This window comes from Brienomyrus brachyistius, chromosome 8, assembly GCF_023856365.1.
Source record: "Brienomyrus brachyistius isolate T26 chromosome 8, BBRACH_0.4, whole genome shotgun sequence".
NCBI lineage: Eukaryota > Metazoa > Chordata > Actinopteri > Osteoglossiformes > Mormyridae > Brienomyrus > Brienomyrus brachyistius.
In genome coordinates, this window is record NC_064540.1 from 815,920 (window position 1) to 830,544 (window position 14,625).

Sequence of the window (14,625 nt, forward strand, 5' to 3'; positions counted from 1 at the left end):
GCATCAGTGATAACAAATTCAGCAGTATAGGCAGGTCAGTATTGTAGAGCTGTAATGTATGTCATTTAAGATAATTTTGCCTGCTAAACACACCATTTTATAGAGAATATATTATGTTATACACAAGGACAGGCTATCATCCCATCCAGAGTATCGCCTTCCTGGGGGCCCGTATTTTTGGGACGACAACAGTAAGCAGTTTCAGAAGATAGATGAATGGATGGATGATTCTGTGTAAGGTGTATATAGTAATATTTATATTTATACCAGATGCTGGCTGATGGGGCAATATGCTATGCAGGTCAAATCAGTCTCTGCAAAGCCACATATTGCAGCTTATTCTGGGCTATCCCCAGGGATTCCCTACCAAGGTGGCAGATATAGTCCATCCAACATATCTTAGTTCTACCCCAGCGATGGAACTTGAGCAGCTCCTGGGTATCTGACCAAGTGGCATCCTGATGAGATGGTGAGAACGGGGATGTTGTCTGACTCATCCAGTGACTTTGGACCTGCTCAGTGTCCAAAGACCTGCACAACTGTTACCATCAAACCAATCTGTTTGTCCTTCACTGTTCTATCTTGCCACCACTTGGGAACAAGATCCCAAGGTACTTGAACTTCTTCACTGCAGGCAGCCTCTTCCCCTCACCTGAAAGCAGCAGTCCAGCCTTTTATAGAACAGTACCAAAGCCTCATCCTTCCTACTGAGCACTGAACTGCTGAGTTGCTTGCTGGAGATCCTGGTTGGATGGGGCCACAGGTACCAAATCATTTGCAAATGACATCACCTCCAGCCTGCAGACCCCATATCCATCCCCCAGAGCTGCACCTTGATATCCTAATTGTGGAAATCATGCACAAGAATGAAGATACAATAAGACACATCCTCCGTATGGTTTAGTGGGCTAAGCCCTTTTACCTATGATCAGACAGTTGCTAGTTGGAGCCTGACCTTGGCACATCTGTGGGTCCTTGAGCAAAGCCCTTAACCCCCAGCTGCCTGGGTGCTGGTATGTGTGGCCAGCCTTTGTGGTCAGTTTGCTGTCACCTACAAAGAGCAAGTTGGGGGAGGCATAAAGAGAATTTCCTCACAGGGATCAATAAAGTATCTATAAAAAAAAATGCTGGAGCCCAAAACTCACTAAATGACTTCAACCCTCTACTAGATATGTGGGCGCACAGGAAGTGAATGGGACAGCAGCAGGTCCTCCTCTTTCCAAGAGGTCCAGTTGGTGAGAAGGTACATCAGGTAGGTTAAGGAGTTCCTCAAAGTGTTCCTTCCACAGCTCAACAATACCCCCAGCATTAGTCAGTACTTCAAAAGCTCTTTCTGAGCACAGCCATGCAAGATCCACCCCCTACTCCCCATTTCCCATGGCTTGCACAGAACAGTTCACTGTTCCAGTCTAAATACAAGAGGCCATTCTCCCCAGTCACACCCTTCCAGGTACCATCATCATACATCATCAATCAAAGTTATCCAGTAGAACCTCAGAGTGCATAGGAGGCTCCCTCTTAAGCTCTGCATTCTCTTTCTGATGTTTGGTCCATGCACACAGAATGAGGGTTTTCTTTTCTGAAACTTGAAGCTGCACACCCACTGGGGATATCTCCAACTGCACAGCCCTCAGCCTGGAACTTGTGAGAATCACTACACTTCCCAGAGGTCTTTCATCATGGGCAACGGCAGAGCAGAACACAGACTCCACCCTGAGAAGTACTTCTCATCAGAGAAGTAAGACTGACTAAAGCTTGCCGATGGCTCTCTGTCGTCCAACTCTGGCTCCTGTCCCACCAAAGATAATGTCCATCACCTGGTCTGATCTATCTGGGTCCTTCCTGCTTATGCTTGCAACCTATGTAACAGTTTATCAGACCACATTTTTTTTTCATGTGGGTGGTTCGTCCTCAAGGTGGCTCCACATAGCGGCGCAGGTTTCATGGACAGGCTGATCCTGAGCTTATTGCTGGTGGACGCTACCCAGAGACCCAGACGCTGCCCATGGCGCCCAGGCATGGCAAGGTAATCTGTTATTGGTAGCATTCAAGGAATTCTTTGTCACTCTGTTATACATGTATCTCTCTTTAAGTCCTGCTAGTATTTTCTTTTGAAGTTTATAAACTTCATTGATATTGTTGCGCAAAAATCCAATCTGATACTCGCACATCGATTTTGTGACCTAAGATTTAATTCTGAACCGTGTTCCTTTTCCTCCTATTAAAGGCACCTTTGTGAGAGCTTTGTAACTGTGTACCTGTGAAGGGCGCTTTACAAAACAGTGTTCGATTGCCTGATATGAGATCTCAGTCAAGAAATATTTCATTGTAACTAACAGGGCTGTGGTGGGCTCTATTCCCCCCCCCCCCCCCCCCCCCCACCCAATTCATCATATTTCAAAAGAATTATTTAGGAAATTGAGAAAATGGAGACATGGAATTTAAGACCTGGGTGGCGAGAACAGTCAGATTTAATGGGAAAATGTTCTGTGATTCCGGAGTGACACCTTAACACAAAGAGAGTCACCGAGTGGATATCAGTCTCACGGCTTAACAAGAGCAGAGATTATTTCTCACAGGTTCAAAAGCCAGAGTTCAATTGGTACGTGAAAATGGGGCTGTCAGGATGCCTTTAATCACCTATTTGCAGACAGAGTAAATGTCAGATGTTCAAATTAATAAAGGGATTAAAAGGGGCTGGTAATTGCGCAGCGCCAAAAATTATTCCTGTTCACAATCTTCTTCCTTTATTTATTTTTACCCACAAAAATGGGAAACAATTCAAATACTTCTGCAAGAGAGACTCGAGCCCTGGGGTGCAGGATTTAGGTATAAACAAATCGTAAATAGGCAAAGAATTTGAAACCGTGACACGTCTTGTGTCAAGTCACGCTTGATCAAGACACGTCCGATTGAAGTTATGTCCGAGGTCCATAGTAAATAATACACTGATCGAAAGATGTCTGACAGCGGACGTATTAGGACATTAGTGGGTGTATTTCTTAGTGTAACAGGTACAGGAGAATGGACAGTGCTGTCAGCTGTGTAATGGCCCTCCGTCCATATCTAACATGTGATGCGGTATGCATACAGTACAGTAATACACATGTGATGTATCTACAATATCGAGATACACCCAGACTGGCTTGTGTCAGGTGGTACCGGTCTCAAATGCAAACGCAAATCGACGTAATGCTATACACTTTTGTTTATTTTTGTTTCTTTATGAAATATCACTGCAGTGTTACATTGAGCCAAGAGAAAAAAAATCATTTTTCGTTCTAGATTAACACAACATTGGATATTAATGCTTAATCTAAGCGTCACTGCTTCAAATCCTTTCTTTGGCAAAATAGTCACACGTCCTTTGGGCCCTTGAGTGAGGCCCCCAACCCCCCCTGAAAGGCTCCTGGGGTGCCAGATAAACGACTAACCCTGTCCTCAGACCCCAGGCATCGCTCGCAACCGTGCATGTGTGCGCATCTCAAAGGAGCACAAGATGGGATATGTGAAAAGAAGCATCCCAATGTAGTTGTGCACATGGTAAGTAAAGAACAATATCATTTTACCTCCCTCTGTGACACCTTATGAGGTAGTGAGGGAATGGCAGGCGGAAAACAGCCAATGTGGGCAGCACGATGCACCGAGTGTGTAAGAGCACCAGATATGAGCCATCAACCTGGGCAGAACAGAAGTGGGTTGTATATTGCAGGATTCAGACACTCTCAGCGGGGTAGACTGAACAACCCAGAATAGTGGTAGGGTTATGAAATCCCCACGCAAGAATGTAAACAGTGACCCGATCTGCTTGCTGCTGTTTTCTTGAATGCAGGAACAAGATGGGAGAACAAACAAAATGTCTCACTCATGTGTAGACAGTCATCCCACCAGGTAGTCCTACCCTAAATCAATATTGTGTTCATGTCAAGTCACAAGGATCAAGATCACTTTGACATGGCTTATCGACTGCATCCTCAAAACGGTGTTGCAATACATTCACCTGTGCCTCAAAAATCACGTCAGATGCAAAGTTTAATAAAGGAAACCTGAGCACAAAAATTATTTAATTTATGTGAATTAGTTGTACTGTATGAAGATTAACTACTGTACATTCGTGGTCCAGGATTCAATACGTAAAATGACTGTTGACCGGAGAGGATTGACCCTTAGCTTAAGCTTGATTCTGTTCCCTCCAGGAACTCAGGTAAATTGGTGTAATAGTTTCTCGGCATGGGTGGGCCGTGCGACGGACCAGCATCCTTTACTGGGAGCCCCATGGATCCTGCGATAAGATCCCTCATCATGGGGATCTTGTACTAGACAAGTGGCTCTGGAAGATGCATGGATTATTATTAAGGTCTGAATTAACCATTAACAGTAAAATACGATTAATCCTAAATGAAATGTGAAGGAGAAATTGCATCGGTCTTCACAGGCTTATCGCGAGATTTTTTTTTGCCTATTTTCTCTTGTATTTTATACTTGGCCTTTGGCCCCTCCTGCTTTGCCATTTCCATCGCTCTCGTGAGCCCAGATATTTATTTATTTATTCCTTAATTTGTGGAAATAACAGAGATAATGGACAAACTGGACAAAAAAAAAGAAAAACCCTCAGTTGTTTCTCCACAATGCAAAATGGTCAAACTAAATTGCAAACAGGGACACAAAGTGAATTAATATGAGTGGCAAAATGAAGCAAAATATAAAAATGACACTGTTGTTTGGTCCAAGGGGAAAAAAAAAGAATGTTCCCCACTGAAATCATTTAAAGTGCTTTCTGGCGAAAGAGAAACTCTAATGAATGCTTCTAGAGTGCTGAACATAAATACAATCACAGTGATGGAGGGGGCCTCCACAGAGCTGAGGGGAGAAAGTCCACGGTAACATGAAGCTGACTGCTTCATTTCTGAATGATTTCATTTCAGGTGGCAGAGGAACAGCCAGGGTCCTGCGCCGTCTCCCGCATCCCTGCTGGTTAAGTTTGGGCACCACGTCCAGCTGTGTCCCCGGTCAATGCCGTCTCTGCTGTGCGGATGGATGGACCTCCAGAATCACTTCGGCTATGGTATCTTCGCTGCCGCCCGCCGGAGATGCACGGCTCGTAAATGAACGTACATTTAGAAGGAGACCTCGTGAGACAGAGGCACCCATTCGCCTGAGTGGCGTTCCAAGGTTTCCTTAGGCGACGTCTTTCATGTCCTGCGTCTTCAGGTAATTTATGGTTTTGAGGCCTGTAGCTCTTCAAAGTCCCATCAATTGCAGCTTTTATTTGGTAGTTTTATTTGATATTTTTTTACTAACTAAAAGTTCCCAGCTCAAAAGACTTGACTTGAGTCAACAAAGAAAGAATTACGTTTATTTTTCTTATCTCTTTTGGTTTTTGGATCCAGAAAGTCACTTATTATTAGTGGCATAATTTTTTTTTTTTTCCTGTCGAGTTTTATGCATTTTTGTTTTTCATTTACAAAGAATAAATGAACGGTGTCCTAGCTGTGACAGTAGGTTTAAAAAAGACTCTCTCCGTCATCCAAACATGTACACTGCCTGCTGTCTCTGATAACCCTTCACGGTGTGAGACCACTGAACATGGCCCCAAAACTCAAACGAAAACAAATCAAATACAAACGAAAGAGCTGAATGTGCCAAGAGTTGGGTGCAAGACGGCTGAACGGGATGAGCTGGGAATCAAACCCAGTAATGGATGCAGCAAAACAATTCAATTAATTGATGCTTATAAGCAGGCGAGGGGCAGCATGGTGGTGCAGTAGTTAGCACGGTTTCCTCACACCTCTTAGACCCGGGTTCGAGTCTCCGCCTGGGTCACATGTGTGTGGAGTTTGCATGTCCTCCCCATGTCAGCGTGGGGTTTCCTCCAGTTTCCCCCCACAGCCCAAAAACATGCTGAGGCTAATTGGACTTGCTAAATTGCCCGTAGGTGTGCATGTGTGAGTGAATGGTGTGTAAGTGTGCCCTACGATGGGCTGGCCCCCCATCCTGGGTTGTTCCCTGCCTCGTGCCCATTGCTTCCAGGATAGGCTCCGGACCCCCCGCGACCCAGTAGGATAAGCGGTTTGGAAAATGGATGGATGGATATAAGCAGGGGTGCACATAACTGGCACGCAGTACGCATTCACCTTTAAGAATGATACGTGCGACAATCGATTGTTCGTAAAAGCGCAAATGCCTACTTATATTATGTGCATTTTGGACTCCATGACAGCATGTCCAATTGGGCACCCACTCCAGACCAGACCAATTACATTTCAAATTTTTAGGGCCCCTGACTCTCAGGGGTCTTTGGAATTAACCTTACACCTCCCCCCCCCCCCAACTCCCCAAGTGTCCCTGGGGAGGGGAATGGTGTTAGCGACGCTGTAAGGTAACCATGGTGAAACTGAAGTGACCACAAAAGAGCAGCGTTTCGAAATGAGCAAAGATTGTTAGATCGAATAGTCAAACGTTTCATGTTTTGATCACAAACAAATTACACAGACAACACAGACAAAACATGCTGCCGCACCATTAAAAAGTCTTTATTATCGTCTGTATATTAAGTAGGCCTATAGAAATTAAAATCTATTAACAATCTTTGCTCATGCTATTCTCCCACTAGGGTATGAAAACTAAGCACAGCTAACTGTTAACGGGATCAAAGACACTGTAGTACGTTATGACTTCAAAGCAAAGCAAAGATATATTATTATTAGTAACTTTTTAATTATTTCATTATGTGAAATACTATGCATTGTATTATTTATAGTGATAAAATAGTATTAACTAAATAGATGGAAAGATATATGGATGGATGGATGGATGGTTGGACTATCAATAGATGAAAGTCCTACAAATTATATATGTGAGATATGGGACAAATCTGCTTCTTGCCAGATGCAGCAGAGTCCTTTGATGGATGTCAGACTCAGGCTGTGGTGCAATTGTCCGTAAGTTAAATTAGATTATTAAATGGAAAGAGTGATAGTGTCTGTCGTTCATCAGAGCTGTTCCTTCAATGGGCTTTGATCTCATCTCTCATGGAATGGCTTCTTGTCCTTGGCATCCAGACGTCACAGAGACGCTGAAGCTCATCAGCTATCCGAAACCTCTGCCGGTGGATCAATTGTAGGCCTTTGTCATTACTGAAACGTAGAAATTAAACTAGTCTGGCAGCCTATGACCTTTTTAACTGCAGATTGTAAATCGATGCATTACCTTTGCTGATAATCTTGCTAATGTATTTCTAATGTGTTTCTGCAATAAGAAGTGAACAATATTGAATAATTAATATTAGTCACATTTCATTAAAATTTTATATATGAAGTTCGTGTTTTTCTGAGTGTACTTATGCTGAAATGCAGGCACTTACGTTTATTCCAAATTTTTAATCATTCAGCAGACGGGGGTGCTTGAAATGTGAATTTAAAATTTTATTTTTAGTTGTTTTTTTTTCCACTCTGTCGAAACTCAAGAAAAGCAGGTGCATTAAATTAACAAAAGAATCTGTACGTTTAATGTAGATTAAAGTCAATAAATTTAACCCCATTGGCGGGAAAAGAGAAATTATTTAATTTCGCAGCGAATTCAAAGGCAGTGTGGCTTGATGAGGAAGCTGCAGGGTGAAGAAAATTAGCCGTAAAAATCGTAAATTACGACTTGTCTAATCTTTGGTACCGCTTCGGTTTAGGGGTGTAACGTCGGGATGCTGCATTGTGTAATTAATCAATAAGTCGTGAAAGAAAATGGGAAGTGAGACTAACCTCCTGCACCTGCGGAAATATACCCCTGCCGCTCCAACATAAACATAACTTCTGCCGAGGCTGTGGATTATTAATGTGAACCCATCCATTTTTGCTGCCCCTTCCAGGTAATTTATGCAGCTGTCTTCCATTCCTTGCCCCTTCTTATATATTTTCCGCGCCCCTTTCGTGATCGTTAAGACTCTAATCACTTCAGTCATGACACCACGTCCAAATCGCCTTGGATTATGCATGCAGACACAAAGGTCAGTGCGCCTCTTATTAGCTTTTGCAAAGCTTACATAAATTAGGTCGATGTTCCCTTTGTCTGTCTTTGCTGCTTAATGGTCCGTTCTCCTGTAATTGCGTCACTTGTTTGCTGTATACATGTACTTATAGTTTGCGGCGTGAAAGATTAAGTTGTTATCAATAGCTAGTTGGACACAATAATCTGCTGTATTCTATATTTGTCTCTCAATCTGAAGAAACAACGGACCTTGGGAGGGATTGCTCATCTCAGTTTTCAGAGCGCTAAATTACATGCTTTTGGCCAGTCCTGGGGGGAGGGACGCTGTCCCCCGCCCCATCAACAGCTATACACGTGAAACACTTTGTGACTGATGACTATTAACTGGCCAGGCATAAGACATAAATTAGGTGATAATGAGACGCTAATTAGCAATTAATTAATTGTTAGACAACCTTCCTACACATCCCCTTTATGCATAAAACGACTCATGAATACCCACTGGAAAGATTTAATAGCAGCAAATTTGTTGCCTATTTCCATTGCTTATTGCTAATCACTATAATTAAGAGTGTGTTAAGGGTCAGCAATTTAACAGATTTTTTAATTGTGTTCTTTAGAATTTTTTAAAATACCATTTATTGCTTGGTGTGCCCTGCGTTAGATTGACATCCTCTCCAGGGTGCGCCCGGCCTCGTGTCCCATAATGCACCGGCATCCTCTCCAGGGTGCGCCCCTGCCTCGTGCCCCATAATGCACCGGCATCCTCTCCAGGGTGCGCCCCTGCCTCGTGTCCCATAATGCACCGGCATCCTCTCCAGGGTGCGCCCCTGCCTCGTGCCCCATAATGCACCGGCATCCTCTCCAGGGCGCGCCCCTGCCTCGTGCCCCATAATGCACCGGCATCCTCTCCAGGGCGCGCCCCTCCCTCGTGCCCCATAATGCACCGGCATCCTCTCCAGGGTGTGCCCCTCCCTCGTGCCCCATAATGCACCGGCATCCTCTCCAGGGTGTGCCCCTGCCTTGTGCCCTATGCTGCCTGAGTTGGCCTGCAGGCCTCATAACCCTGATCCAGATAAATCTTTACTGGATGGAAGACAAATGCATGGACGGACCTATTTCTTTATATATATATATATATATATATATATTTTTTTTTTTTTTTTTTAAATAGCAAATTATGAACAAAGAGTTATTTTGTTGAAAATATACACATTTATACACATTTACTGTATGTGAAGTTGTATGGTAAATGAATACAAATATAGTCAATATAGTCATTTTTATTTATGTATATATACAATGAGAAAATAAAGAGGGCTTCTATTTTGAATGATGGGAATTCACACACACACTCGCACACACACACACATATATATCAGTTATTTAGCGCCCATGCAGCTCTGCATCAGAATCTCTGAATTGACCTGTGACAATGCTTTTCATTTGACGAGGGTACTGAGAAAAGCCAATGTCCAGCATTTTAAATGAGCCTAAAGTGGCCATTAAAGACAAAATCCCCCTTCGCTCACAAATGGGTGCCGTAGCACGAGGGAGAAAGGTCTCCGAATGAGAATTCAGTGCAGTCATTAAAGCTTGCGGGTGTCCGCTCCGTGACTTAAGAACGTTCAACATGGGGCCACCGTCTTCTGAGGTGTGCAGCTGCAAGTTATGGAAATGAATGTGAATAAATTTTAAAGTGTTTAAGCCCAGTATGGTGAACCACACAGTCCTGTTAGGCGATTAAACGTGATTCTGTGCTTTAGCATTATGTTCAACCCTGGCAGGTGAAACAAAAATGAGGCCAAACTGATGAATGAATGAAGAATTACACTGTTTCTAAGTTCAGCTTCTGGTTTTTCATACAGGGACTGAATATCGTATATCAGCTAATTATTGTATTTTTCTCAGCAGAGGGCACTGCTGGAAACTTGTCTCCCATAGGGCAGGGGGTGAGCTGAGGGTGAACGTAAAATCTGGAGGCATCTTCTACGCTGAAATCAGCTCCACAATTTAAACAATTTTGTCTCATATGTGGAGATGCTTGATTGGAGGTGAAGGATGAGATGGTTGTCTTGCTAAACATTAGGAATTAATCCTTAATCATTAGCACTACCTTGCCACACTAGCTGAACCCCCCAAAATGATCCTTCCGGGGAGCATATGTTGTCCTGTCCTTTTTGCTCTCTCTTCTTTTCCAGGTGAAACCCCAGTGCTCTGGGTGCAGATCTGGATTCTCTGCTGTAGGACCAAGTCCTCTTGACAGAACAGGGAGATTTCATAATGATACTGTATGTGGAATTACAGCATGCAACTGCTATAACACCGGTGCCTCACACTTACAAAACTGCCGGTTAAAAATCACTCCAACCTGTACGTATGGAGCTTGCATGTTCTGTGCATGTGTCATGCAGGTTTCCACCAGGTAACACTTAATAGATGGAGTGATGAAATATCAATGGCGCAATTTGATTTGCTGTTTGGTAATTGTGGATGAATGAGAGATACTTCTGACAAGAATTAATTTCATATTAATTCTAAAAGGCCAGAGGTGTGAGATGTGAAATCTAAAAGAAGCCCTGAAGCAAAAGGGAGAATAGCTTTAATTAATGTACTTAATTAAAAGTTACTCTTTTACGATTGCATTGGCTTGCAGTGTTGCCTCACACGTCTACGGTTTAGGGTTCAAATCCCCTACTCTGTGTGAGGAGTTTTCCTGTTTTTTCCAAGTACTCCAGTGTCCTACGTCACTCCAAAGACATTTGCTTAGATGAAGTGGTGTCTCTAAATGGCCTGTAGTGTGTGCTGACCTGATCCCAGGGGTCGTCCTGCCTTGCTGACTGACATATGTTTGAAAGTTAGAACAACTGATAGACTTTCCTGAAATTCTCTCGCATCGTCAGTAACTATCAACAACTAAAAACAAGTTAGCAAGCATGATAACATAGGCTGGCTGTTTTTATGGTCTCGAACTCTAGGCATGGAGATGCTTCCCTGGAAGACTCTGACTCCGCATTACCACCAACGACCAGAGGGGGCACTCTCAGCACCCCTACGTCAAGCACCATTGGGCTGCAGGGCTGTGATCCTGTAAGGTATAAGCCATCTGGCTCTATATCACTCTGAGAAATCTTTTGTGAAATAATCATACAGATATACAGTACACATCACAAGTATAAAGGAGAATCTTTATTGTGTTTTGTCTCTCTGTTATTATACCTTTGTCTTGACACAAGTACATATTGCGTTTGTTTTACAGCTGCAGGTAACGTTAGTAGCTATGAGAAAGAACAGGAAGTTAGGACAGTCCATTAAAAGTTGAGAAATCCATTTCCCTACCTTTTTACGATAACAGGTATCTAGTCGGTCCAGGTATCTTAAAACCTTGGTATCAGCAGTGCAGCAGCAATGAATTCTGGGTGCTCTATAATAGTGGTAAAACTCTCCCCCATCCCAGATCCGATGGCAGTAGAAGGAGGATTGCATGGCTTTGCAGAGATCCTATCCAGTCCTAGTTTAAATGTGGTACAATGTCTGAGTCACCCCCCCCCCCCCCAGCCCCCCAGTATGAGCTCTGGTGTCACACTAGACTCATTATCAGTAGACAATAGCATGTACCTGATCTATGTCTTCTCTTTTGCTGTGTTCATCTGATATATTTTCAGACATTTTTTCTGTGATTTACAATTTTTTCCCCCATGCTTGTGAGTTCCCACCTACAGTCCAAAAGCACATCAACACAGGTGAATCAGTGTCTGTAAATCACACAAGCTAACTGTCCCCTGCCTCCTCCAGGGTGTCCCCTGCCTTGTACAACATTTTTCCTGGATCACAGTGACCTTGGACTGGAGCAAAAGAGATGAAAAATGGGTGGATGCACTTAAGTTGAAGTGTATTTGTAAACTGTAATAAATGTGTAATAATTATTCTTTTAAAATAGTAGCCCCATAAAAATGCTTCCTGAGTACAGCCGCTTAAGTGCAATTCTTCATTTTCCTCACTGATGGCCCTTTGGTTTTAAGCATTACAGAAATCAAATCCCATGGTTGGATGGTATTTACCGTAACTCATTGCCTGTTCAACGCAATGGGAACCAGTGGGGATTCAGTTAAACCAGTCGAGTATCAGGAGCACGCGACAAGCATGTTTGCGTACGAGACCCAAAACAGGCCACCTGGCTCTTCCATCTAGCCATGCGATTGGCTCAGCTGCGCAGCCCATCTCGGCGACCACAGGCCCAGTAATTAAATCGTCACCTTTCAACACCACTGAATGCCATAACGTGCCCACCCACTGCAAAACATAAGATGTGGCTTCATGGGAATCTAAGGCAGAAATATTAACTTACTTCGATGAGTAGGCTCGCTTGAAGATTGTGTAGTGTTCAGGCTGTCCGCTGAGGTCCCCATCAAGCACAGTGACACGTGTATATTTACCCTGTAGCCGCTACATGCCACTGGGGTCCAAATTAAAGACCAGAGAGACCGTAAGTGCCACTTAATTACTCTGGTAGTTTCATCATGAGTATTCATTACTGGACCATTACTTGGTGTATTTAATAACGGCACATAAAACCTCATGCATTCCGTACTGGAAGTTCTCAACCTGTTGAGTGGGTTTCCTTTGGTTTTCTTCTGCTTTCTTTCCCAGACCAATGATGTGAATTCTCTGAATTCCCATAATGTGTGACTGTGTGTACGCATGTGTCGCGCGACTTGTATTCAGCGCTTCCTCAGATACATTCCAGCCTCATTGCGATCCTATACTGGTTAAGTGGTAGGATAATGTGTTGATTATTAGCCCATAGCAGTTTGTAAGGCTACGGCATTAGTTTATAAGCAGGAATTGACAGCTCGTGGAGTTTTAATTGCACAAAAATGTTATGAGGGCATAAGGGAAAATGATTGGGTCAGAGAGATTCAGTAACCAATCAAATTGTAGAGGAGGTAGGTCCAAGCAACTAGAAGAGGTGGGACCAAGACATATGATTGGTTGGCCCCACCTCCTTTAGTTGCTTGTACCCTCCTACTCTACAATCTGAAATCAGTAAACTTTGATTATGTCAAAATTTATCAAAATATTTGCAGGATAATGGGGTTATGCTGTGGCCTGATATTTCCTCTCCTCAGCATATAATTCACTGTCGTTCCCACTTAGTGCCGAACCAGCATAAAAATAACTCACAAACTCTTGGACTGGTTCCACCAATCATATTACGCGTGAGCTGGCCTGCCAGTTTCTTTGGCCGTTATCGAAACAGAAGGCTTTAACTTTGCCCGCCCCCTCAAAAACATGTCAGTCCCAAGCCACCAGTTAGATTGTGTAGAAACCATAGAAATTGAGGCTATTACACTACTTTGGTAATGTGGTTAATGAACATTTCCATCAAAAGATTACTCATCAGCGTCAGGCACAGAACAAAGCTTCCGTTATGCAATTTATTTCATTGTGTAAGTTCTGTTCATTCTGGCAAAGCAAACAGCAAATGTTTAGTTGCCAAACGACTGCTGCAAGTGATTGTGTGCAGTAATCACATGAAGGCACAACTCGTAAACAACAGTAATATTACACTCTAATGCAGCATCATAAGTAATCTTATTTGGCAGTGGTAACAAGGCCATCAGAGCCGTCAGTCTCAGCCAGATTCAGAATCCTGTTCCTCAACTCGATCTCCCTGTCATGTCCGCCTCACCAGCTCTGTGGACCAAGACATAACCTTGATACACTCATTAACTCGCGTCAGCGCTTCTTGGACGGAGGATTCTCTCGTCTCCTGATGTTGCAGCTGGAGTGGCAATCAGCTGTGATACCGGTTGATTTGATTAGATAAACAAATGGTGCGGCACCGGTGTGAGCAGGGAAGCAGGAGAAACTGGAGAACTAGGCCAGGATTATTCTCTCTTCACTTGTTTTCTGATTCCAAGAGAGGTGGCACATTAATTATCTTTTCTTCTAAAATTCTCATCAGTCGGAAACTCGATCTTCTCCGCTGGGCCTCTGTGAAAGACCGCCGCCCACTCCAGTTGCTGCCCCCGCGGGATCTGTGAATCAGAGTGAAAGAGGTTGAAGATGTAATTACAGGCCCGTCCCTGTCGGGGATTTTATGGACAACAGTCTAGGTTTCGGATTAAATTGGACCGCAAAATATGTGCTTGGCAATCAGATCTCTTGGCCATAAACCGGGTGGTAAGTGGGATAAAGTGGGCTGTATACTTTTATTGTTGTTAATGTGGGATTTGAAAGAAACTGTAAGCCTCATAAAACAGCGAGGTCATCGCGGCCAGCTGCCATATCTCACCCAATGTAAATGCCTTTGCCGTCACATTTCTTGAAGTCCATTATGTTTAAACCCAGGGGTCATAAAATTTGTGTTAACTTATTCATATTCTGTCCCGGTGACAGTTGTTTTTTTTTTTCTTTTTTCAGAATTATGGCTCTACAGCCTTGCGTTACTGATACTTTGCACAGCATAAAATTTTTATGTCTCATGTATTAAAAAAAAGAATTACATATCGCATTAAACGTGGATGGGTTTTAGAAGATACAATGTGAGTTTTGAGAAAATCAAGGAAAAATAAATCAGGTTAAGTACTAGTATCCCAGTTTTACCTGAGGTTTAATGAAACCCAGACATCTCAGAGTTAA